The sequence below is a fragment of the Salmo trutta genome, unplaced genomic scaffold (genome assembly GCF_901001165.1).
Source record: "Salmo trutta unplaced genomic scaffold, fSalTru1.1, whole genome shotgun sequence".
Classification (NCBI taxonomy): Eukaryota; Metazoa; Chordata; class Actinopteri; order Salmoniformes; family Salmonidae; genus Salmo; species Salmo trutta.
This window is the reverse complement of record NW_021822824.1, coordinates 31,258-54,000: the sequence shown is the minus strand read 5'-3', so window position 1 is coordinate 54,000 and position 22,743 is coordinate 31,258. Positions and strand designations below refer to the sequence as shown.

The 22,743-nt window shown below is 42.9% G+C and overlaps 1 long non-coding RNA gene across 9 annotated transcripts; it reads right to left on the bottom strand.

Annotated features, from left to right (window-relative positions):
- Positions 1–3,017: 3,017 nt before the first annotated feature.
- On the bottom strand, positions 3,018–22,377 carry LOC115185017 (uncharacterized). 9 transcript variants are annotated; one of them, XR_003874714.1, is made up of 5 exons: positions 22,071–22,377; positions 15,073–15,180; positions 9,934–10,041; positions 4,344–4,400; positions 3,018–3,250 (listed from the first exon to the last, which is right to left on the bottom strand). It is a non-coding gene; the product is annotated as an uncharacterized LOC115185017 (long non-coding RNA). The 9 variants fall into 9 exon arrangements; XR_003874718.1 differs by having other exon boundaries at positions 9,934–9,990; positions 22,071–22,376; XR_003874715.1 differs by having other exon boundaries at positions 15,073–15,129; positions 22,071–22,376.
- Between the last annotated feature and the right edge of the window lie 366 nt (positions 22,378–22,743).

Sequence of the window (22,743 nt, the reverse complement as noted above, 5' to 3'; positions counted from 1 at the left end):
GAATACAGTATATACATATGAGATGAGTAATACATAGACTAAGATACAGTAGAATAGAATACAGTATATACATATGAGATGAGTAATACATAGACAGATACAGTAGTATAGAATACAGTATATACATATGAGATGAGTAATACATAGACTAAGATACAGTAGAATAGAATACAGTATATACATATGAGATGAGTAATACATAGACAGATACAGTAGAATAGGATAGAATACAGTATATACATATGAGATGAGTAATACATAGACAGATACAGTAGAATAGTATAGAATACAGTATATACATATGAGATGAGTAATACATAGACAGATACAGTAGAATAGGATAGAATACAGTATATACATATGAGATGAGTAATACATAGACAGATACAGTAGAATAGTATAGAATACAGTATATACATATGAGATGAGTAATACATAGACAGATACAGTAGAATAGAATACAGTATATACATATGAGATGAGTAATACATAGACAGATACAGTAGAATAGTGTAGAATACAGTATATACATATGAGATGAGTAATACATAGACTAAGATACAGTAGAATAGAATACAGTATATACATATGAGATGAGTAATACAGATACAGTAGAATAGTATAGAATACAGTATATACATATGAGATGAGTAATACAGATACAGTAGAATAGTATAGAATACAGTATATACATATGAGATGAGTAATATATAGACAGATACAGTAGAATAGGATAGAATACAGTATATACATATGAGATGAGTAATACATAGACAGATACAGTAGAATAGGATAGAATACAGTATATACATATGAGATGAGTAATACATAGACTAATATACAGTAGAATAGTATAGAATACAGTATATACATATGAGATGAGTAATACATAGACTAAGATACAGTAGAATAGTATAGAATACAGTATATACATATGAGATGAGTAATACATAGACTAAGATACAGTAGAATAGTATAGAATACAGTATATACATATGAGATGAGTAATACATAGACAGATACAGTAGAATAGAATAGAATACAGTATATACATATGAGATGAGTAATGCCAGATATTTATAGCTGAGGCCAGATACTTTTCACAACATTTCCAACAGAGACCATCAGGTTGGTCGGCATGATTAGTGATCATACTGTAGCTCAAACCTACTGTGACTCTTGAATGTCTGACGACGACCTAACTTTATAATAGTTTGTAGCCTACCTACCAGAATCTGCCCATCTTTCCTTCAAATCAACACATTTATCTGTCTTCTAATGCAGTGGGGTAAAGTACTTCAGTAAAAATACTTTAAAGTACTACTTAAGTAGTTTTTTGGGGAATCTGTCCTTTACTTTAGTATTTATATTTTTAACAACTTTTACTTTTACTTCACTACGTTCATGTAGAAAATGATGTCCTTTTTACTCCATACATTTTCCCAACACCCAAAAGTACTCGTTATGTTTTGAATGCTTAGCAGAACAGAAAATGGTCCTATTTGCACACAGGACTCACTAAACAGAGAACATCCCTGGTCATCCCTACTGCCTCTGATCTGGAGGACTCACTAAACAGAGAACATCCCTGGTCATCCCTACTGCCTCTGATCTGGAGGACTCACTAAACAGAGAACATCCCTGGTCCTCCCTACTGCCTCTGATCTGGAGGACTCACTAAACAGAGAACATCCCTGGTCATCCCTACTGCCTCTGATCTGGAGGACTCACTAAACAGAGAACATCCCTGGTCATCCCTACTGCCTCTGATCTGGAGGACTCACTAAACAGAGAACATGCCTGGTCATCCCTACTGCCTCTGATCTGGAGGACTCACTAAACAGAGAACATCCCTGGTCATCCCTACTGCCTCTGATCTGGAGGACTCACTAAACAGAGAACATCCCTGGTCATCCCTACTGCCTCTGATCTGGAGGACTCACTAAACAGAGAACATCCCTGGTCGTCTACTGCCTCTGATCTGGAGGACTCACTAAACAGAGAACATCCCTGGTCATCCCTACTGTCTCTGATCTGGAGGACTCACTAAACAGAGAACATGCCTGGTCATCCCTACTGCCTCTGATCTGGAGGACTCACTAAACACAAATGCTTCCTTTTTAAATGATGTCTGAGTGTTGGAGTGTGCCCCTGGCTATCCGTAAATTAAAATAACAAGAACATTGTGCCGTCTGGTTTGCTTAATAAAAGGAATTTTAAATTATCACTACTTTACTTTTACTTTTTATGCTTATTATGTATATTTTAGAAATTACATTTACTTTTGATATTTCATTATATTTAAAACCAAATACTTTTAGACTTTTACTGAAGTAGTATTTTACTGGGTGAATTTCACTTTTAATTGAGTCATTTTCTATTAAGGTATCTTTACTTTTACTCCAGTATGAGAATTGAGAACTTTTTCCACCACTGTTCTAACGTTCTAGAGACATATGAGCCACAGTTTCAACAGACATTTTGTAACTGCGTGGGCTACAAAGTTACTTTCAGTTTCATTTAAGGAATAAAGTAACGGTCACTGGGTGAATTCGTTTTGCATTGCCCGGCTCCCCGGGTGAGCAGAGTTTACGCATTTTAGACCATCCCATTGTTCCTTAAAATAAAACTCCACTCCCCTGTAGCACCGGGCCATGCAAAACGAACTTCCCACTGTCGCAGGGCACTGAGACGCAGAGTTCTAAACCCAGACGCGTTTCTTCAAGACATCTCTCTTACATTATTTTAGCTAAACATATAATTTACTCGTAACCAAGTTTAGCTGTGTTTTTTTCCTCCTAAATGTGAGTTACTGTAGGACTTTAATAATTGTAAACAGGCCTACAAACCCAAAAGGTTTTAATTTGAGAATGTTAATTTGTATTGCTCAAATATTAAACTGTCTTAAAATATTTTATGATCAGTTGAATCAGGTGTGTAAGTGCTGGTCAGAACAAAAGGATGAGAAACCCTGAGATAAACATAAAACCATATAATGTAAAAGCTCCTCCACCATCTTTACCAGACGTTTTACTGATAACATGTAGACCTACTGATTAGTTTCCACTTTGAAAACTGCTGTCTGTCAGCAACTCAGCTCAAGTAGCAGTTCTACTAACTAGTAATATCTCATTCCAGGTATTCATTCTCTTACTCTGTCCATTAGAATTAATTAATGTTCAGAAATACTTACTTTATTTGTCAGTATTGTCCATATAGTGTTTTCTGCTCTGTCGTCTCAAAATGGATCCTGTACAAAAGAACATATTTACTTTCAGTCACCTCCTGGGTGGTGCAGTGGTCTAAACCCATCTGAACAGTTTCTTTCTCCATGCTGTGGCCCTCACCAACTCGCCATCTGGCCCATACAGACTAAAGGACTATGCACTCTACACTGTACACCGCATCAACGGGGATGTGGTGGAGGGTAAACCTTTTATTTGTAAAATAGCGTAAACTCAACACTGTATTTTGTTAATTATCGTTTACCACTTATTATGCGTTTCCAGCGTTAAGTCTAAATTCCATCGCTGAAACCGGGCCCAGGTTGGTCAGCATGATAAAGAATCATATCTCAAGGTTACTCTGTCTATTGAATGTCTGACTACGACCTAACTGTATAATAGTTATATGTAGCCAAGACTTACCAGAGTCTGTCCGTCTGTCCTTCAAATCAACACATTTATCCTGCTTCTAATGTTGCTGAGAAATGTGCGCTACAGTTTCTACAGTCATTTTGTAACTGCATAGACAACACCCTTTCTTTCACTTTATATAACAATATTAACCAGAGGGTGGCGCTAACAGTGACATCAGTAACTCGTGACATTGTACCGAATCTTGCTTACATTTTGTTTTTATCGTCCTTCTTCGAGACATCTCTCTTACATTATTTAAGCTAAACTTATCATTTACTCTAAACCAGGTTTAGTTGTGTTTTTTTTTATCTCCAACATATGAGTTAATGTAGGACTTTAATAATTGTTAACAGATCTACCAAACCCAAAAGGTTTTAATTTGAGAATGTTCATTTGTATGCCTCAAATATTAAACTGTCTTAAAATATTTGATGATTAGTTGAATCAGGTGTGTAAGTGCTGGTCAGAACAAAAGGATGAGAAACCCTGAGATAAACATAAAACCATATAATGTAAAAGCTCCTCCACCATCTTTACCAGACGTTTAACTGATAACATGTAGACCTACTGATTAGTTTCCACTTTGAAAACTGCTGTCTGTCAGCAACTCAGCTCATATAACAGTTCTACTAACTACTACTAGTACTATATCTTACTCTGTCCTTTAGAATGTATTACTGTTCAGAAATACTGAGAAATACTCACTTTATTTGTCAGTAATCTCCATATAGCGTCTTCTGCTCTGTCGTCTCAAAATGGATTCTGTACAAAAGAACAACTTAACTTTCTGTTTCACTCAGCCTCCTCCCCACCCTGAAAATAAAGTGTTTTATTGGTATCTTCCACTAGATGGCAGTAAACGCCTGCTGTAACTAGATTTAACAACTATGTGTTTGGTTTCATACAGGCAGTGTCCCAGAGGAGTGCTGACCTTGGATCAGGTCCCCCCTCTCCATGTAATCTGATTCATTATGATCTAGGATCAGGTCCCCCCTCTCCATGTAATCTGATTCATTATGATATAGGATCAGGTCCCTCTCTCTATGTAATCTGATTCATTATGATCTAGGATCAGGTCCCCCCTTTCCATTTAATCTGATTCATTATGATCTAGGATCAGGTCCCCCCCTCTCCATGTAATCTGATTCATTATGATATAGGATCAGGTCCCCCCTCTCCATGTACTCTGATTCATTATGATCTAGGATCAGGTCCCTCGCTACATGTAATCTGATTCATTATGATCTAGGATCAGGTCCTCCTCTCCATGTAATCTGATTCATTATGATATAGGATCAGGTCCCCCCTCTCCATGTAATCTGATTCATTATGATCTAGGATCAGGTCCCCCCCTCTCCATGTAATCTGATTCATTATGATCTAGGATCAGGTCCCCCCTCTCCATGTAATCTGATTCATTATGATCTAAGATCAGGTCCCTCCTCTCCATGTAATCTGATTCATTATGATCTAGGATCAGGTCCCCCCCTCTCCATGTAATCTGATTCATTATGATCTAGGATCAGGTACTCCTCTCCATGTAATCTGATTCATTATGATATAGGATCAGGTCCTCCTCTCCATGTAATCTGATTCATTATGATCTACAAGGCTAAACTGATCCTAGATCAGCTCTCCTACTCTTTATGAATACTGTCACAGGTGACTCCTCAAAATGAGGCTCATGATATATAAATTATAATCTATAAGAATCAATTAGGATCATTCATTGATCTGCTTTGCCATGAACAGATCTGTGAGGGTTAACTTAAAGGTTCTATATAGACCTTATGGTCATTTTAATGGGGTTGAACATCCATCCCATCAGATTGTGTAAAGGATTTTTTGAGTTCAGAAAAATACAGATTTGGAAGCATCTCTCTGACCTCACTCTGCTGAAACACACTCAAGTAAAGACCACATAGCTACAGTTTAAGGCGGACTGTTCAGAAATCGTTCCGTCATTTCATGATTGCTAAAATTGTAGTAGTTAGCCTCATTTCAGTTTATGTGACAAAACAACCAAGTACAGTGAAGAGAACCGCTGTTGACCAAAAAAGTTACATACTGAGCTAAAGTAGCAGCACTCACAAACTACATTTTTTACATTTTAGTCATTTAGCAGAGGCTCTTATCCAGAGCAACTTACAGTAGAGTGCATACATTTTTACATACCGGCCCCCCCCCGTGGGAAACGAACCCACAACCCTGGCGTTGCAAGCGCCATGCTCTACCAACTGAGCTACAATGTTCCCTCTGCTTTACTTTGACACTGAGTTGCAGTTTAGAGATGAAACTATGAGCTGCTCTGTCATCTCAAAATGGTTCTGTACAGATACTTTCTTATTTTCAGTTTCAACTGCAGCCACTAGTGATGGGTCGTGAAGAGCCGGCTCTTATAGGTGAACGTTGGGAGCCGGCTCGCATATCAGAAGAGCCAAATCTATTTATAAAAATATTTTTTAAATGAAGATATGAATAATCAAAAGATTTAAATGAATAGAATTAACTAATTCAAAGAACGAAAAAATATAATAATAATATATGCCTAAATGCTCAAACATTCATTCTGTCTGCTCAGACTAACAGCCTCACCTGTTGTTCCTGTCAATCAGACACGCAGTGTCAACCAATGAACCAAAGACGCGTGAGGGAGGGCCGAGCCAACTCACTTACAGTCACACACTTAGCAGCCGAGGAGAGAGAGGATGGTCAGCTGTGAAAACAACAGCTGGAAAATGAGTCGGAAGCAGAGTAGCATTTGGATGCATTTTAATAATGTAGACAATGTTAGAACACAGTGTAGAATTTGCCAAAACAAAATCTCATATTAAGCCGGTTCTATCCACAACCTACACCGGCATATGTGAACTGTGCACCCACCTGTGAAGCTAGCTGTAGTCGGAGCTTGGAGAAACTAGCGGGCCTGCTAGTGATAGTGGTGGAGCCAGCACCTCCACACGTGGAGATGTACCCACTCAGTCAAGTAGGCCTACTCCACGACCCACAGCAACGCAGTCTTCTATGGACCAGTTTATGCCAAAGTCTATGTCTGTAGCAAAACAAGGCCAAATTAATATTGCGTTGGCTAAAATGATTGTCACAGCTTTCCAGCCATTTTAGATTGTGGAGGTTTTAGAAACTATAGCAATAGTCTAAATCCAATGTACACAATTCCAAGCAGGAAAACCCTTTCAAAATCTCTTTTCCACAAATGTACGAGAGCACAAAGGCTTCAGTGTAGGAAAGAGTCCAAAAAGCTACTGCAGTTTGCCTTACCACTGACTGCTGGACATCAAGGGTAACCACTTCTTACATGTCGGGTACATGTCACTTCATTGAAGATTTTTTCGATGTCTAGCTGTCTTCTGGACTGCTTTGAGTTCAGCGACAGACACACCCAGAGAACTTGGCAGAGGAACTGTTGAGAGTGGCCAGAGAAGGACAAGTAGATGGAAAAGTGGTCTGTTGTGTTAGCGACAATGCAGCTAACATAATCAAAGCCATGAACATTTTTAATAAATTGACCCATCATCCATGTCTTGTCTACACAATCAACCTGATTGTAAGAGATGCTCTGAAGGTGATGAAGCCCACTGTGGACAAAGTGAAAGCAGCTGCTGAATACTTCCACAGGAGCACAGTAGGTGCTGAAAAACTAAAGTCTACACAACGCCAGATGGGGATGCATGAGCTGAGGCCTAACAAGACTGCACTACAAGGTGGAATTCAACTTTTTATATGTTGAAGCGGTTTCTTGAGTCAAACGATGCCATCATCTCTACCCTGGGCATTGTCAATGCACCTGTTGATGCTCTGACCCAAGAGGAATGGGAGGTGGTGGAGGAGGTGTGCAGAGTCCTGGAGCAGGTCACTGTGGAGATCAGTGGAGAGAGGTACAGTAAGCAGTTATTACTGCATCATTATTTAATCCAGTATTATATATGTATATGAGCAGTAGATGAGAATGTAGTATCAGTAGACTAAACATGAAGCTGAACTAATAAGTTACTGTTCTCTCTTTTCAGCTATGTGACCACCTCAACAATGATACTCCTGTGTAAGGGTCTGCAGCGAATCACAGCCAGCCGCCAGAGAGAAGCAAATTTAACCACAGGACATGTGACAGAGTTGATGGACACCCTATGATCATCAATGGACAGACCAGAGTTGATGGACACCCTATGATCATCAATGGACAGACCAGAGTTGATGGACACCCTATGATCATCAATGGACAGACCAGAGTTGATGGACACCATATGTTCATCAATGGACAGAAAGTTCCACAGAATGGAATATAATCACGTGCTATCAGAAACCGCTGCACATGACCACAGGTTTAAGAAGTTAGTCTTCAGTGATGCCAGAGAGATTGATGAGGCTCTTCAAAGAATAACCTCAGCAGCAGGGAGGGACAGCCTCAGCAGTCAGCTGGCTCAGGCACCAGGGCAACAGGAAGAAGAGGGATCAGATGGAGGGACAGCCCCAGCAGTCAGCTGGCTCAGGCACCAGGGCAACAGGAAGAAGAGGGATCAGATGGAGGGACAGCCCCAGCAGTCAGCTGGCTCAGGCACCAGGGCAACAGGAAGAAGAGGGATCAGATGGAGGGACAGCCCCAGCAGTCAGCTGGCTCAGGCACCAGGGCAACAGGAAGAAGAGGGAGGGACAGCCCCAGCAGTCAGCTGGCTCAGGCACCAGGGCAACAGGAAGAAGAGGGATCAGATGGAGGGACAGCCCCAGCAGTCAGCTGGCTCAGGCACCAGGGCAACAGGAAGAAGAGGGAGGGACAGCCCCAGCAGTCAGCTGGCTCAGGCACCAGGGCAACAGGAAGAAGAGGGATCAGATGGAGGGACAGCCCCAGCAGTCAGCTGGCTCAGGCACCAGGGCAACAGGAAGAAGAGGGAGGTACAGCCCCAGCAGTCAGCTGGCTCAGGCACCAGGGCAACAGGAAGAAGAGGGATCAGATGGTGCAGAAGCACCAGCAGTAGTGTCACAAACGTCTGCGGTTTGGATGCTGTTTGACGAGAGAGCAACTGGGGATGCAGCACGAAGGAATCCCTCAGCAGGTGCCATAATGGAGGTCCGATCCTAATTGGAGGAGCCCCTCCTCCAAAGATCTGCAGATCCTCTGAGCTGGTGGAAGAACAAGGCCTCTGTCTATCAACGGCTTACTAAAGTCATGACAGGGAGACTCTGCATAGTGGCCACATCCGTTCCCTCTGAGAGGGTCTTCTCGAAAACGGGGCAAATAATTACTGAGAGAAGAAACCGCACCAGCCCCTCGAAAGTGAGGCAGCTTGCATTTCTGAATGCAAATCTCTGATAAAAGCAAAATATGGTCAGTAATAAAGAAGAGAGAGAAAAGAGGGACCAGTTTAATGTTTTAAGTGGGATGCTGCAGTTTTGCACATTGTTATTTATTTTTCTTTGATATGGTTAAATATTATATTATTATGTTGTTCAGATTGTATTCATTTTGAATGGTTAGATTTATATGCACTTTGTTTATATACATTAAAAAGTTATACTTTAAATGCAAATGTTTAAGAGCATTCTTTTTCAAAACAAACAAATGCATTTTTAAATACATTGTTGTTAAGGTAGAGTATGATTTCATTTAATAATTTAATTAGAATTGTTTTAACACCAATCATAGTCAAACACGTCACCACCCATTTATATAACAACAGTAACCAGAGGGTGGGGCTAACAGTCAGTTGCATGTGACAGCAGTAACTCATGACATTGTACTGAATCTTGCTTCAGTTTTTATATTTTTGTCCTTCTTCAAGACATCTCTTTTACATTATTTTAGCTAAACATATCATTTACTAGAAACCAGGTTTAGCTGTGTTTTTTTCATCAAATATGAATTCATGTAGGCCTTTAATAATTGTAAACAGGCCTTCAAACCCAAAAGGTTTTCATTTGAGAATGTTCATTTGTTGGCCTCAAATATTAAACTGTCTTAAAATATTTAATGATTAGTTGAATCAGGTGTGTAAGTGCTGGTAAGAACAAAAGGATGAGAAACCCTGAGATAAACATAAAACCATATAATGTAAAAGCTCCTCCGCCATCTTTACCAGACGTTTTACTGATGTAGACCTACTGATTAGTTTCCACTTTGAAAACTGCTGTCTGTCAGCAACTCAGCTCATGTAACAGTTCTACTAAAACTGCTGTCTGTCAGCAACTAAGCTCATATAACAGTTCTACTAACTACTACTATATATATCTTACTCTGTCCTTTAGAATGTATTACTGTTCAGAAATACTGAGAAATACTCACTTTATTTGTCAGTAATCTCCATATAGCGTCTTCTGCTCTGTCGTCTCAAAATGGATTCTGTACAAAAGAACAACTTAACTTTCTGTTTCACTCAGCCGCCTCCCCACCCTGAAAATAAAGTGTTTTATTGGTATCTTCCACTAGATGGCAGTAAACACCTGCTGTAACTAGATTTAACAACTATGTGTTTGGTTTCATACAGGCAGTGTCCCAGAGGAGTGCTGACCTTGGATCAGGTCCCCCCTCTCCATGTAATCTGATTCATTATGATCTAGGATCAGGTCCCCCCTCTCCATGTAATCTGATTCATTATGATCTAGGATCAGGTCCCCCCCTCTCCATGTAATCTGATTCATTATGATCTAGGATCAGGTACTCCTCTCCATGTAATCTGATTCATTATGATATAGGATCAGGTCCTCCTCTCCATGTAATCTGATTCATTATGATCTACAAGGCTAAACTGATCCTAGATCAGCTCTCCTTCTCTTTATGAATACTGTCACAGGTGACTCCTCAAAATGAGGCTCATGATATATAAATTATAATCTATAAGAATCAATTAGGATCATTCATTGATCTGCTTTGCCATGAACAGATCTGTGAGGGTTAACTTAAAGGTTCTATATAGACCTTATGGTCATTTTAATGGGGTTGAACATCCATCCCATCAGATTGTGTAAAGGATTTTTTGAGTTCAGAAAAATACAGATTTGGAAGCATCTCTCTGACCTCACTCTGCTGAAACACACTCAAGTAAAGACCACATAGCTACAGTTTAAGGCGGACTGTTCAGAAATCGTTCCGTCATTTCATGATTGCTAAAATTGTAGTAGTTAGCCTCATTTCAGTTTATGTGACAAAACAACCAAGTACAGTGAAGAGAACCGCTGTTGACCAAAAAAGTTACATACTGAGCTAAAGTAGCAGCACTCACAAACTACATTTTTTACATTTTAGTCATTTAGCAGAGGCTCTTATCCAGAGCAACTTACAGTAGAGTGCATACATTTTTACATACCGGCCCCCCCGTGGGAAACGAACCCACAACCCTGGCGTTGCAAGCGCCATGCTCTACCAACTGAGCTACAATGTTCCCTCTGCTTTACTTTGACACTGAGTTGCAGTTTAGAGATGAAACTATGAGCTGCTCTGTCATCTCAAAATGGTTCTGTACAGATACTTTCTTATTTTCAGTTTCAACTGCAGCCACTAGTGATGGGTCGTGAAGAGCCGGCTCTTATAGGTGAACGTTGGGAGCCGGCTCGCATATCAGAAGAGCCAAATCTATTTATAAAAATATTTTTTAAATGAAGATATGAATAATCAAAAGATTTAAATGAATAGAATTAACTAATTCAAAGAACGAAAAAATATAATAATAATATATGCCTAAATGCTCAAACATTCATTCTGTCTGCTCAGACTAACAGCCTCACCTGTTGTTCCTGTCAATCAGACACGCAGTGTCAACCAATGAACCAAAGACGCGTGAGGGAGGGCCGAGCCAACTCACTTACAGTCACACACTTAGCAGCCGAGGAGAGAGAGGATGGTCAGCTGTGAAAACAACAGCTGGAAAATGAGTCGGAAGCAGAGTAGCATTTGGATGCATTTTAATAATGTAGACAATGTTAGAACACAGTGTAGAATTTGCCAAAACAAAATCTCATATTAAGCCGGTTCTATCCACAACCTACACCGGCATATGTGAACTGTGCACCCACCTGTGAAGCTAGCTGTAGTCGGAGCTTGGAGAAACTAGCGGGCCTGCTAGTGATAGTGGTGGAGCCAGCACCTCCACACGTGGAGATGTACCCACTCAGTCAAGTAGGCCTACTCCACGACCCACAGCAACGCAGTCTTCTATGGACCAGTTTATGCCAAAGTCTATGTCTGTAGCAAAACAAGGCCAAATTAATATTGCGTTGGCTAAAATGATTGTCACAGCTTTCCAGCCATTTTAGATTGTGGAGGTTTTAGAAACTATAGCAATAGTCTAAATCCAATGTACACAATTCCAAGCAGGAAAACCCTTTCAAAATCTCTTTTCCACAAATGTACGAGAGCACAAAGGCTTCAGTGTAGGAAAGAGTCCAAAAAGCTACTGCAGTTTGCCTTACCACTGACTGCTGGACATCAAGGGTAACCACTTCTTACATGTCGGGTACATGTCACTTCATTGAAGATTTTTTCGATGTCTAGCTGTCTTCTGGACTGCTTTGAGTTCAGCGACAGACACACCCAGAGAACTTGGCAGAGGAACTGTTGAGAGTGGCCAGAGAAGGACAAGTAGATGGAAAAGTGGTCTGTTGTGTTAGCGACAATGCAGCTAACATAATCAAAGCCATGAACATTTTTAATAAATTGACCCATCATCCATGTCTTGTCTACACAATCAACCTGATTGTAAGAGATGCTCTGAAGGTGATGAAGCCCACTGTGGACAAAGTGAAAGCAGCTGCTGAATACTTCCACAGGAGCACAGTAGGTGCTGAAAAACTAAAGTCTACACAATGCCAGATGGGAATGCCTGAGCTGAGGCCTAACAAGACTGCACTACAAGGTGGAATTCAACTTTTTATATGTTGAAGCGGTTTCTTGAGTCAAACGATGCCATCATCTCTACCCTGGGCATTGTCAATGCACCTGTTGATGCTCTGACCCAAGAGGAATGGGAGGTGGTGGAGGAGGTGTGCAGAGTCCTGGAGCAGGTCACTGTGGAGATCAGTGGAGAGAGGTACAGTAAGCAGTTATTACTGCATCATTATTTAATCCAGTATTATATATGTATATGAGCAGTAGATGAGAATGTAGTATCAGTAGACTAAACATGAAGCTGAACTAATAAGTTACTGTTCTCTCTTTTCAGCTATGTGACCACCTCAACAATGATACTCCTGTGTAAGGGTCTGCAGCGAATCACAGCCAGCCGCCAGAGAGAAGCAAATTTAACCACAGGACATGTGACAGAGTTGATGGACACCCTATGATCATCAATGGACAGACCAGAGTTGATGGACACCCTATGATCATCAATGGACAGACCAGAGTTGATGGACACCCTATGATCATCAATGGACAGACCAGAGTTGATGGACACCATATGTTCATCAATGGACAGAAAGTTCCACAGAATGGAATATAATCACGTGCTATCAGAAACCGCTGCACATGACCACAGGTTTAAGAAGTTAGTCTTCAGTGATGCCAGAGAGATTGATGAGGCTCTTCAAAGAATAACCTCAGCAGCAGGGAGGGACAGCCTCAGCAGTCAGCTGGCTCAGGCACCAGGGCAACAGGAAGAAGAGGGATCAGATGGAGGGACAGCCCCAGCAGTCAGCTGGCTCAGGCACCAGGGCAACAGGAAGAAGAGGGATCAGATGGAGGGACAGCCCCAGCAGTCAGCTGGCTCAGGCACCAGGGCAACAGGAAGAAGAGGGATCAGATGGAGGGACAGCCCCAGCAGTCAGCTGGCTCAGGCACCAGGGCAACAGGAAGAAGAGGGAGGGACAGCCCCAGCAGTCAGCTGGCTCAGGCACCAGGGCAACAGGAAGAAGAGGGATCAGATGGAGGGACAGCCCCAGCAGTCAGCTGGCTCAGGCACCAGGGCAACAGGAAGAAGAGGGAGGGACAGCCCCAGCAGTCAGCTGGCTCAGGCACCAGGGCAACAGGAAGAAGAGGGATCAGATGGAGGGACAGCCCCAGCAGTCAGCTGGCTCAGGCACCAGGGCAACAGGAAGAAGAGGGAGGTACAGCCCCAGCAGTCAGCTGGCTCAGGCACCAGGGCAACAGGAAGAAGAGGGATCAGATGGTGCAGAAGCACCAGCAGTAGTGTCACAAACGTCTGCGGTTTGGATGCTGTTTGACGAGAGAGCAACTGGGGATGCAGCACGAAGGAATCCCTCAGCAGGTGCCATAATGGAGGTCCGATCCTAATTGGAGGAGCCCCTCCTCCAAAGATCTGCAGATCCTCTGAGCTGGTGGAAGAACAAGGCCTCTGTCTATCAACGGCTTACTAAAGTCATGACAGGGAGACTCTGCATAGTGGCCACATCCGTTCCCTCTGAGAGGGTCTTCTCGAAAACGGGGCAAATAATTACTGAGAGAAGAAACCGCACCAGCCCCTCGAAAGTGAGGCAGCTTGCATTTCTGAATGCAAATCTCTGATAAAAGCAAAATATGGTCAGTAATAAAGAAGAGAGAGAAAAGAGGGACCAGTTTAATGTTTTAAGTGGGATGCTGCAGTTTTGCACATTGTTATTTATTTTTCTTTGATATGGTTAAATATTATATTATTATGTTGTTCAGATTGTATTCATTTTGAATGGTTAGATTTATATGCACTTTGTTTATATACATTAAAAAGTTATACTTTAAATGCAAATGTTTAAGAGCATTCTTTTTCAAAACAAACAAATGCATTTTTAAATACATTGTTGTTAAGGTAGAGTATGATTTCATTTAATAATTTAATTAGAATTGTTTTAACACCAATCATAGTCAAACACGTCACCACCCATTTATATAACAACAGTAACCAGAGGGTGGGGCTAACAGTCAGTTGCATGTGACAGCAGTAACTCATGACATTGTACTGAATCTTGCTTCAGTTTTTATATTTTTGTCCTTCTTCAAGACATCTCTTTTACATTATTTTAGCTAAACATATCATTTACTAGAAACCAGGTTTAGCTGTGTTTTTTTCATCAAATATGAATTCATGTAGGCCTTTAATAATTGTAAACAGGCCTTCAAACCCAAAAGGTTTTCATTTGAGAATGTTCATTTGTTGGCCTCAAATATTAAACTGTCTTAAAATATTTAATGATTAGTTGAATCAGGTGTGTAAGTGCTGGTAAGAACAAAAGGATGAGAAACCCTGAGATAAACATAAAACCATATAATGTAAAAGCTCCTCCGCCATCTTTACCAGACGTTTTACTGATGTAGACCTACTGATTAGTTTCCACTTTGAAAACTGCTGTCTGTCAGCAACTCAGCTCATGTAACAGTTCTACTAAAACTGCTGTCTGTCAGCAACTAAGCTCATATAACAGTTCTACTAACTACTACTATATATATCTTACTCTGTCCTTTAGAATGTATTACTGTTCAGAAATACTGAGAAATACTCACTTTATTTGTCAGTAATCTCCATATAGCGTCTTCTGCTCTGTCGTCTCAAAATGGATTCTGTACAAAAGAACAACTTAACTTTCTGTTTCACTCAGCCGCCTCCCCACCCTGAAAATAAAGTGTTTTATTGGTATCTTCCACTAGATGGCAGTAAACACCTGCTGTAACTAGATTTAACAACTATGTGTTTGGTTTCATACAGGCAGTGTCCCAGAGGAGTGCTGACCTTGGATCAGGTCCCCCCTCTCCATGTAATCTGATTCATTATGATCTAGGATCAGGTCCCCCCTCTCCATGTAATCTGATTCATTATGATCTAGGATCAGGTCCCCCCCTCTCCATGTAATCTGATTCATTATGATCTAGGATCAGGTACTCCTCTCCATGTAATCTGATTCATTATGATATAGGATCAGGTCCTCCTCTCCATGTAATCTGATTCATTATGATCTACAAGGCTAAACTGATCCTAGATCAGCTCTCCTTCTCTTTATGAATACTGTCACAGGTGACTCCTCAAAATGAGGCTCATGATATATAAATTATAATCTATAAGAATCAATTAGGATCATTCATTGATCTGCTTTGCCATGAACAGATCTGTGAGGGTTAACTTAAAGGTTCTATATAGACCTTATGGTCATTTTAATGGGGTTGAACATCCATCCCATCAGATTGTGTAAAGGATTTTTTGAGTTCAGAAAAATACAGATTTGGAAGCATCTCTCTGACCTCACTCTGCTGAAACACACTCAAGTAAAGACCACATAGCTACAGTTTAAGGCGGACTGTTCAGAAATCGTTCCGTCATTTCATGATTGCTAAAATTGTAGTAGTTAGCCTCATTTCAGTTTATGTGACAAAACAACCAAGTACAGTGAAGAGAACCGCTGTTGACCAAAAAAGTTACATACTGAGCTAAAGTAGCAGCACTCACAAACTACATTTTTTACATTTTAGTCATTTAGCAGAGGCTCTTATCCAGAGCAACTTACAGTAGAGTGCATACATTTTTACATACCGGCCCCCCCGTGGGAAACGAACCCACAACCCTGGCGTTGCAAGCGCCATGCTCTACCAACTGAGCTACAATGTTCCCTCTGCTTTACTTTGACACTGAGTTGCAGTTTAGAGATGAAACTATGAGCTGCTCTGTCATCTCAAAATGGTTCTGTACAGATACTTTCTTATTTTCAGTTTCAACTGCAGCCACTAGTGATGGGTCGTGAAGAGCCGGCTCTTATAGGTGAACGTTGGGAGCCGGCTCGCATATCAGAAGAGCCAAATCTATTTATAAAAATATTTTTTAAATGAAGATATGAATAATCAAAAGATTTAAATGAATAGAATTAACTAATTCAAAGAACGAAAAAATATAATAATAATATATGCCTAAATGCTCAAACATTCATTCTGTCTGCTCAGACTAACAGCCTCACCTGTTGTTCCTGTCAATCAGACACGCAGTGTCAACCAATGAACCAAAGACGCGTGAGGGAGGGCCGAGCCAACTCACTTACAGTCACACACTTAGCAGCCGAGGAGAGAGAGGATGGTCAGCTGTGAAAACAACAGCTGGAAAATGAGTCGGAAGCAGAGTAGCATTTGGATGCATTTTAATAATGTAGACAATGTTAGAACACAGTGTAGAATTTGCCAAAACAAAATCTCATATTAAGCCGGTTCTATCCACAACCTACACCGGCATATGTGAACTGTGCACCCACCTGTGAAGCTAGCTGTAGTCGGAGCTTGGAGAAACTAGCGGGCCTGCTAGTGATAGTGGTGGAGCCAGCACCTCCACACGTGGAGATGTACCCACTCAGTCAAGTAGGCCTACTCCACGACCCACAGCAACGCAGTCTTCTATGGACCAGTTTATGCCAAAGTCTATGTCTGTAGCAAAACAAGGCCAAATTAATATTGCGTTGGCTAAAATGATTGTCACAGCTTTCCAGCCATTTTAGATTGTGGAGGTTTTAGAAACTATAGCAATAGTCTAAATCCAATGTACACAATTCCAAGCAGGAAAACCCTTTCAAAATCTCTTTTCCACAAATGTACGAGAGCACAAAGGCTTCAGTGTAGGAAAGAGTCCAAAAAGCTACTGCAGTTTGCCTTACCACTGACTGCTGGACATCAAGGGTAACCACTTCTTACATGTCGGGTACATGTCACTTCATTGAAGATTTTTTCGATGTCTAGCTGTCTTCTGGACTGCTTTGAGTTCAGCGACAGACACACCCAGAGAACTTGGCAGAGGAACTGTTGAGAGTGGCCAGAGAAGGACAAGTAGATGGAAAAGTGGTCTGTTGTGTTAGCGACAATGCAGCTAACATAATCAAAGCCATGAACATTTTTAATAAATTGACCCATCATCCATGTCTTGTCTACACAATCAACCTGATTGTAAGAGATGCTCTGAAGGTGATGAAGCCCACTGTGGACAAAGTGAAAGCAGCTGCTGAATACTTCCACAGGAGCACAGTAGGTGCTGAAAAACTAAAGTCTACACAACGCCAGATGGGGATGCATGAGCTGAGGCCTAACAAGACTGCACTACAAGGTGGAATTCAACTTTTTATATGTTGAAGCGGTTTCTTGAGTCAAACGATGCCATCATCTCTACCCTGGGCATTGTCAATGCACCTGTTGATGCTCTGACCCAAGAGGAATGGGAGGTGGTGGAGGAGGTGTGCAGAGTCCTGGAGCAGGTCACTGTGGAGATCAGTGGAGAGAGGTACAGTAAGCAGTTATTACTGCATCATTATTTAATCCAGTATTATATATGTATATGAGCAGTAGATGAGAATGTAGTATCAGTAGACTAAACATGAAGCTGAACTAATAAGTTACTGTTCTCTCTTTTCAGCTATGTGACCACCTCAACAATGATACTCCTGTGTAAGGGTCTGCAGCGAATCACAGCCAGCCGCCAGAGAGAAGCAAATTTAACCACAGGACATGTGACAGAGTTGATGGACACCCTATGATCATCAATGGACAGACCAGAGTTGATGGACACCCTATGATCATCAATGGACAGACCAGAGTTGATGGACACCCTATGATCATCAATGGACAGACCAGAGTTGATGGACACCATATGTTCATCAATGGACAGAAAGTTCCACAGAATGGAATATAATCACGTGCTATCAGAAACCGCTGCACATGACCACAGGTTTAAGAAGTTAGTCTTCAGTGATGCCAGAGAGATTGATGAGGCTCTTCAAAGAATAACCTCAGCAGCAGGGAGGGACAGCCTCAGCAGTCAGCTGGCTCAGGCACCAGGGCAACAGGAAGAAGAGGGATCAGATGGAGGGACAGCCCCAGCAGTCAGCTGGCTCAGGCACCAGGGCAACAGGAAGAAGAGGGATCAGATGGAGGGACAGCCCCAGCAGTCAGCTGGCTCAGGCACCAGGGCAACAGGAAGAAGAGGGAGGGACAGCCCCAGCAGTCAGCTGGCTCAGGCACCAGGGCAACAGGAAGAAGAGGGATCAGATGGAGGGACAGCCCCAGCAGTCAGCTGGCTCAGGCACCAGGGCAACAGGAAGAAGAGGGATCAGATGGAGGGACAGCCCCAGCAGTCAGCTGGCTCAGGCACCAGGGCAACAGGAAGAAGAGGGAGGGACAGCCCCAGCAGTCAGCTGGCTCAGGCACCAGGGCAACAGGAAGAAGAGGGATCAGATGGAGGGACAGCCTCAGCAGTCAGCTGGCTCAGTCACCAGGGCAACAGGAAGAAGAGGGATCAGATGGAGGGACAGCCCCAGCAGTCAGCTGGCTCAGGCACCAGGGCAACAGGAAGAAGAGGGATCAGATGGAGGGACAGCCCCAGCAGTCAGCTGGCTCAGGCACCAGGGCAACAGGAAGAAGAGGGATCAGATGGAGGGACAGCCCCAGCAGTCAGCTGGCTCAGGCACCAGGGCAACAGGAAGAAGAGGGAGGGACAGCCCCAGCAGTCAGCTGGCTCAGGCACCAGGGCAACAGGAAGAAGAGGGAGCAGATGGAGGGACAGCCCCAGCAGTCAGCTGGCTCAGGCACCAGGGCAACAGGAAGAAGAGGGAGGGACAGCCCCAGCAGTCAGCTGGCTCAGGCACCAGGGCAACAGGAAGAAGAGGGATCAGATGGAGGGACAGCCTCAGCAGTCAGCTGGCTCAGGCACCAGGGCAACAGGAAGAAGAGGGATCAGATGGAGGGACAGCCCCAGCAGTCAGCTGGCTCAGGCACCAGGGCAACAGGAAGAAGAGGGAGCAGATGGAGGGACAGCCCCAGCAGTCAGCTGGCTCAGGCACCAGGGCAACAGGAAGAAGAGGGAGGGACAGCCCCAGCAGTCAGCTGGCTCAGGCACCAGGGCAACAGGAAGAAGAGGGATCAGATGGAGGGACAGCCCCAGCAGTCAGCTGGCTCAGGCACCAGGGCAACAGGAAGAAGAGGGAGGGACAGCCCCAGCAGTCAGCTGGCTCAGGCACCAGGGCAACAGGAAGAAGAGGGATCAGATGGAGGGACAGCCTCAGCAGTCAGCTGGCTCAGGCACCAGGGCAACAGGAAGAAGAGGGATCAGATGGAGGGACAGCCCCAGCAGTCAGCTGGCTCAGGCACCAGGGCAACAGGAAGAAGAGGGAGGGACAGCCCCAGCAGTCAGCTGGCTCAGGCACCAGGGCAACAGGAAGAAGAGGGATCAGAGGGAGGGACAGCCCCAGCAGTCAGCTGGCTCAGGCACCAGGGCAACAGGAAGAAGAGGGATCAGATGGAGGGACAGCCTCAGCAGTCAGCTGGCTCAGGCACCAGGGCAACAGGAAGAAGAGGGAGGGACAGCCCCAGCAGTCAGCTGGCTCAGGCACCAGGGCAACAGGAAGAAGAGGGATCAGATGGAGGGACAGCCCCAGCAGTCAGCTGGCTCAGGCACCAGGGCAACAGGAAGAAGAGGGATCAGATGGAGGGACAGCCCCAGCAGTCAGCTGGCTCAGGCACCAGGGCAACAGGAAGAAGAGGGATCAGATGGTGCAGAAGCACCAGCAGTAGTGTCACAAACGTCTGCGGTTTGGATGCTGTTTGACGAGAGAGCAACTGGGGATGCAGCACGAAGGAATCCCTCAGCAGATGCCATAATGGAGGTCCGATCCTAATTGGAGGAGCCCCTCCTCCAAAGATCTGCAGATCCTCTGAGCGGGTGGAAGAACAAGGCCTCTGTCTATCAACGGCTTACTAAAGTCATGACAGGGAGACTCTGCATAGTGGCCACATCCGTTCCCTCTGAGAGGGTCTTCTCGAAAACGGGGCAAATAATTACTGAGAGAAGAAACCGCACCAGCCCCTCGAAAGTGAGGCAGCTTGCATTTCTGAATGCAAATCTCTCATAAAAGCAAAATATGGTCAGTAATAAAGAAGAGAGAGAAAAGAGGGACCAGTTTAATGTTAAAAGTGGGATCCTGCAGTTTTGCACATTGTTATTTATTTTTCTTTGATATGGTTAAATATTCTATTATTATGTTGTTCAGATTGTATTCATTTTGATTGGTTAGATTTATATGCACTTTGTTTAAATACATTAAAAAGTTATACTTCAAATACAAATGTTTAAGAGCATTCTTTTTCAAAACAAACAAATGCATTTTTAAATACATTGTTGTTAAGGTAGAGTATGATTTCATTTAATAATTTAATTAGAATTGTTTTAACACCAATCATAGTCAAACACGTCACCACCCATTTATATAACAACAGTAACCAGAGGGTGGGGCTAACAGTAACCAGAGGGTGGGGCTAACAGTAACCAGAGGGTGGGGCTAACAGTAACCAGAGGGTGGGGCTAACCAGAGGGTGGGGCTAACAGTACCAGAGGGTGGAGCTAACAGTAACCAGAGGGTGGGGCTAACAGTAACCAGAGGGTGGAGCTAACAGTAACCAGAGGGTGGAGCTAACAGTAACCAGAGGGTGGAGCTAACAGTAACCAGAGAGTGGGGCTAACAGTAACCAGAGGGTGGAGCTACAGTAACCAGAGGGTGGGGCTAACAGTAACCAGAGAGTGGGGCTAACAGTAACCAGAGGGTGGAGCTAACAGTAACCAGAGGGTGGAGCTAACAGTAACCAGAGGGTGGAGCTAACAGTAACCAGAGAGTGGGGCTAACAGTAACCAGAGGGTGGAGCTAACAGTAACCAGAGGGTGGAGCTAACAGTAACCAGAGGGTGGAGCTAACAGTAACCAGAGAGTGGGGCTAACAGTAACCAGAGGGTGGGGCTAACAGTAACCAGAGAGTGGGGCTAACAGTAACCAGAGAGTGGGGCTAACAGTAACCAGAGAGTGGGGCTAACAGTAACCAGAGAGTGGGGCTAACAGTAACCAGAGAGTGGGGCTAACAGTAACCAGAGGGTGGGGCTAACAGTAACCAGAGGGTGGGGCTAACAGTAACCAGAGGGTGGGGCTAACAGTAACCAGAGGGTGGGGCTAACAGTCAGTTGCATGTGACAGCAGTAACTCATGACATTGTACTGAATCTTGCTTCAGTTTTTATATTATAGTCCTTCTTCAAGACATCTCTTTTACATTATTTTAGCTAAACATATCATTTACTAGAAACCAGGTTTAGCTGTGTTTTTTTCATCAAATATGAATTCATGTAGGCCTTTAATAATTATAAACAGGCCTTCAAACCCAAAAGGTTTTCATTTGAGAATGTTCATTTGTTGGCCTCAAATATTAAACTGCCTTAAAAAATATTTGATGATTAGTTGAATCAGGTGTGTAAGTGCTGGTCAGAACAAAAGGATGAGAAACCCTGAGATAAACATAAAACCATATAATGTAAAAGCTCCTCCACCATCTTTACCAGACGTTTACCTGATAACATGTAGACCTACTGATTAGTTTCCACTTTGAAAACTGCTGTCTGTCAGCAACTCAGCTCATATAACAGTTCTACTAACTACTACTAGTACTATATCTTACTCTGTCCTTTAGAATGTATTACTGTTCAGAAATACTGAGAAATACTCACTTTATTTGTCAGTAATCTCCATATAGCGTCTTCTGCTCTGTCGTCTCAAAATGGATTCTGTACAAAAGAACAACTTAACTTTCTGTTTCACTCAGCCTCCTCCCCACCCTGAAAATAAAGTGTTTTATTGGTATCTTCCACTAGATGGCAGTAAACACCTGCTGTAACTAGATTTAACAACGATGTGTTTGGTTTCATACAGGCAGTGTCCCAGAGGAGGAGTGCTGATATAGTATCAGGTCCCCCCTCTCCATGTACTCTGATTCATTATGATCTAGGATCAGGTCCCTCCTCTCCATGTAATCTAATTCATTATGATCTAGGATCAGGTCCCCCCTCTCCATGTAATCTGATTCATTATGATCTAGGATCAGGTCCTCCTCTCCATGTAATCTGATTCATTATGATCTAGGATCAGGTCCCTCCTCTCCATGTAATCTGATTCATTATGATCTAGGATCAGGTCCCCCCTCTCCATGTAATCTGATTCATTATGATCTAGCATCAGGTCCCTCCTCTCCATGTAATCTGATTCATTATGATCTAAAATCAGGTCCCCCCTGTCCATGTAATCTCATTCATTATGATCTAGGATCAGGTCCCTCTCTCCATGTAATCTGATTCATTGTGATCTAGGATCAGGTCCCTCCTCTCCATGTAATCTGATTCATTA